This window comes from Rhinopithecus bieti, unplaced genomic scaffold, assembly GCF_001698545.2.
Source record: "Rhinopithecus bieti isolate Rb0 unplaced genomic scaffold, ASM169854v2 scaffold_22165, whole genome shotgun sequence".
In the NCBI taxonomy this organism is placed as follows: domain Eukaryota; kingdom Metazoa; phylum Chordata; class Mammalia; order Primates; family Cercopithecidae; genus Rhinopithecus; species Rhinopithecus bieti.
In genome coordinates, this window is record NW_016810977.1 from 1,484,044 (window position 1) to 1,488,687 (window position 4,644).

Consider the following 4,644-nt stretch of genomic DNA (forward strand, 5'->3'; position numbering starts at 1 on the left):
CACTCTATGAGGTCCCTTGAGAGGTCAAATTCATAGAGATAGAAAGTAGCACGAGGGTTGCTAGGGAGAATGGGGAAATGGGGAATTCATGCTTAATGGACACAGAGTCTCAGTTTGGAAAGATGAAAATGTTCTGGAGATAAATGGAGGTGAAGGTTGCACAGCAATGTGAATACACTTCATGCCACTGAACTGTTCATTTTACAGTGCCTCAAATGGTAACTTTTATGTTATGTGTAACTTATATTTTTCCTTTTCTTTCTTTCTCTTTTTTTTTTTTTTTTTTTTTTTTTTTTTTTTTTTTTTTTTTTTTTTGGAGGCAGAATCTCTCTCTGTTGCCCCGCCTCGAGTGCAGCAGCACAATCTAGGCCTCACTGCCACCTCCACCTACCAGGTTCAAGCAATTCTCCTGCCTCAGCCTCCTGAGTAGCTGGGATTACAGGTGTTCACCACCACAGTTGGCTAATTTTTGTGTATTTTTAGGAGAGATGGGGTTTCACCATGTTGGCCACAATGGTCTCAATCTCCTGACCTCGTGATCCGCCCGCCTTGGCTTCCCAAAGTGCTGGGATTACAGGCGTGAGCCACCGCACCCGGCCCCACATTTTTCTTAATGGCAGGCCCTAGAATATCAGTCCTCAGAGTGCTGAATTCCCCCCTCCACCTGTTCTACTTCTCTGTTACTGGCCACCCTAAACTGAGCATCACTCTCCATCACCACCAGCAACTGCCCCCACTGAAGCCCTCTAGCCAGAAACATCAGTTCACCCCTCTCTGGCCTAGTATTCACCTGGCTTCACTTCCTAGAGTCTCAGACTGATATTCTGGCAACAAACCCACTTCTAGCAAGGCACTAAAGCATACCCAGGTGTCCTATCCCTGCAGGCATCCCAAGCCCAGGACCGCCTGCACCACAGGCCAGTTTCCAGCTCCTGGCCACCTCCCTTACACCGTTGAGAGGTGTTAACATGAAGGAACAAGAAGCTAGATCTTCATCTAGTTGATCCACATCCCCTGTGGATTAGCTTCTTATGGCTGCTATATCAAATTACCACAGATTTCATGGCTTAGCACAACATAAATATATTCTCCTCGAGTCCAAAATCAATTTCTCTGGAGTAAAATTAAGGTGTTGGCAGGTCTGTGTTCTTTCTGGAGTCTCTAGACAAGAATCTCTTTCCTTTGCCATCTGGCTGTTAGAGGACACTTGTATTCCTTAACTTGTGGCCCTCTCCTCCATCTTCAAAGCATATCACTTCCACCTCTGTTTCCATCATCACATGACCTCCTCTCTCCCACTCTGGCTCCTCCTGCATACATCTGTCTTGCAAGGACCCTTGTGATTACGTCAAGCCCACCACATAATCCAGGACAATCGCCCCATATCAAGACTCTTAATCACATCTGCAAAGTCCCTTTGCCATGAAAAGGAACATAGTGACAGGTTCCACAGATTTCACAGGTTCCAGGGACGTATTGGGGGAGGAGGGGATTTATTCAGCCTGCTACACCTTAATTGTCAGGCTAGAGCCTCACAAGCAAAATATGAGTTCTGAAGGGCTCGTATAAAGTGACAAAGTGCTTCTTGCTGTTAGTTGCAGGAGAGATAAAAGGTGAGTACCGACCCACCTCTGAGAGAGAGCCAAAATTCAAGTTGGAAAATGGTCCAGATACATCACCAAAGCGAGGAAGGCCTTAAGTGGGTATCAGAACCTGAGTGCCGAGACAAGGCACAGATCTCGGTTTCTGAAAACATGGCAAACAAAATAACCTAAATATCCTCTCACTGTCCATCATTACAAATGCTGAATAAAATATGACAAATATCTTTTTAATTAATAGCCAAGCTCCTAAGCAAGGAAGGGATAGCCCCAGGGCCAAAACCAATAAGGGAACAGAAAGCCAGCCTGGTAACTACGACCTGATGCTGGGGTTGCTCTGTGGGAACTGGAGAGGTGGCAAGTTTTTGTAACCAGGGAATTAATGTTTTAATTGCTACACATGAACAGTAGAGAAGGTTTTGGGTCTGTCCCAGGTAAAGAATTGGAACTGAGGACCATAGGGCAGTATAGGAGAAAGAAATGCCCATTAGCTCATGGAAATGATAAGGAAATGTCTTGTTTCTGCCTGAACCTGAAAAAGAGTGTTAAGAATTTCCCTACAATTTTTAAATTATGGTCTTGTCCTCATGATGACTTGAGGTTCTAATTTTGCACTGTGTGACCTCAGAAACTCAAAAACCAAGAAATCAATTAAGGTTAAAAATGGTATTTTGTTTCTCTAAAAGTATTCTTGTTGCTCTACTATTCTTCCTCCTCAGATCAATATCATCTTTTGCTTTGGGGAGAAAAAGTGGATGTAGCATAAAATAATAAAATGTAAAAGTGCTACAATATATAAATGTCCTAAGACACAGCAGACACAATTGTCTGTGAATAAAACACTCTTAATTGGAAAGGACAGATTTCTTATAGAAAAATAATTTTGCTTTGAATTCCAAAAGAAGTTTCCTTGGAAACATGTTTACAAACATTAGCCACAGAGCTTAAGGAAGAGATTAAAAACCCTACTGGCTGGGAGGAAGGCACTTGGACAAAGGGAGGTAGCAGGGAATAAGGGAAATATAACCAAAGGCCCACAAAGGGAATTAAAACCTTGGGAGATAAGTGGCATGGGTGGTAGACACATTCACCATGACCACCATCCCACAGATTGATCTGAGGCAGTGTTTGCAATAAGAACTGTTGATATATAAGTATTATAGTATACCATTCTTTGTGTAAAGGACAAAATATCCAGGAACAGTTTTGCTTTGAGGTATAATTATGCTATTTCAGGTGACTCAGCTGGAGTCACCAGCTTTATTCCAATTTCTTAGTTCTCTCTTATGTCTGCCCTTTACTTACCTTCCTACCTCAACCCAGGCACCCTATGTATAAGAACCCCACCACTCTTCTTCACACTAAGCTCAGGCACAATTGCTATCACCTCCCATTTTCATTGGTTACTCCTTTAAAAGGTTGTAGTCTACTAAAACGTAAAGTAATTAGAAAATTTAACAGACATTAATTCCATAACAAAACTACAGAATATGGCTAAGATACAATAAAGAATATCTAAATAGATTAAGAGGTATACCATGTTCATGAATTGAAAGATTCAATATTGTTAAGATGTTCATTCACCTCAAATTGATTTACAGATTCAACACAATCCCAGTGAAAATCTAAACAGCCGTTTTTGGAAATTAGAGATTGATGTAAAACTTATTGTAAGTTTTACATGGAAATCCAAATGACTTAGAACAGGTAAGAAACTATATTAGTTTGAGACCTTCCAAAAACAGATGTCAACAGATTTGATGCACAAGAGATGTATTGAAAGAACTGCCTGTGAAAGATAAAAGGAGGTCAGGTGCAGTAGCTCATGCCTGTAATCCCAACACTTTGGGAGGCCAAGGCGGGTAGATCACCTGAAGTCAGGAGTTTGAGAACAGCCTGGCCAACATGGTGAAACCCCGTCTCTACTAAATACAAAAAGTTAGCTGGGTATGGTGGTGGACACCTGTAATCCCAGCTAATTGGGAGGCTGAGGCAGGAGAATAGCTTGAACCTGGGAGGTGGAGTTTGCAGTGAGCTGAGATAACACTATTGCACTCCAGACTGGGCAACAAGAGTGAAACTCCATCTCAAAAAAAAAAAAAATTTAATTAATTAATTAAAGGAGAGGTAGCAGGAGCAGTCAGAGAGAGAATTTAGACCATGATACAAGTCTGACAACCGTGAAAGGAGAAAGTGAAGGAAGGACTGACTAGAAAGAGCCTGATACAAAAGTAATGTTCTGCCAGGGTGTTTTCAAGTCAAATTGCCCTTTAAAGGAATCCTGCCTTGGGCAAGATGGCCCATTTAAAATAACCCCACCATAATCAGTCATTGGCTGGGAGCAGACTGGAGAAGAGTGGCCTGGTGTGAATGCCCTGGTGGATATGTGGTTAGCTTCTGGAGGCTGTCAATCAGCCATACTCTCCATGGAAGATTCCCTTGAAGGACAGAGCCTGAGCAGGTCATCTCCATGGCTGCCAAAACAATTTTTATAAAGAAGAAAAAAGTTGAAGGACTCAGACTACCTCGTTTCATGACTTACTATAAAGCCACACTAATCAAAGAGAGTGTGGTATTCACATAAAAGCAGAAGAATAAATAAAATAGGAGAGAGCCCACTTGTAGGGTCAAATGGTTTTTGACAAGGGTTCCAAGGTAATTCAATGAAGAAAGAACAGTCTTTTCAACAAACACTACTGGAAAAAGTAAACACAGTATCCATACGAGAAAAAAATGTACACCCTCCATCTTGTACCACACCTAAAGTGGGAGTACACCTGGAAAGTCACAAAAATTAATTCATGCATCTAAAACTAAAAGCTAAGGCTCTTAGTTTTCCATAATATTTGGAGAAAATATTGTGACTTTGGTGCAGGCAAGGATTCTTTAAGCAAGTAATAGAAATCACTAACTATAAAAAAAAATGGATAAACTGTGCTTCATTAAAATTTAAAATTTCCACTTTTGAAAATACCACTACAAAATGAAAAGTCAAACCACTGGGTGAAGATATTCATAACATATACAGCTGACAAATATTTTG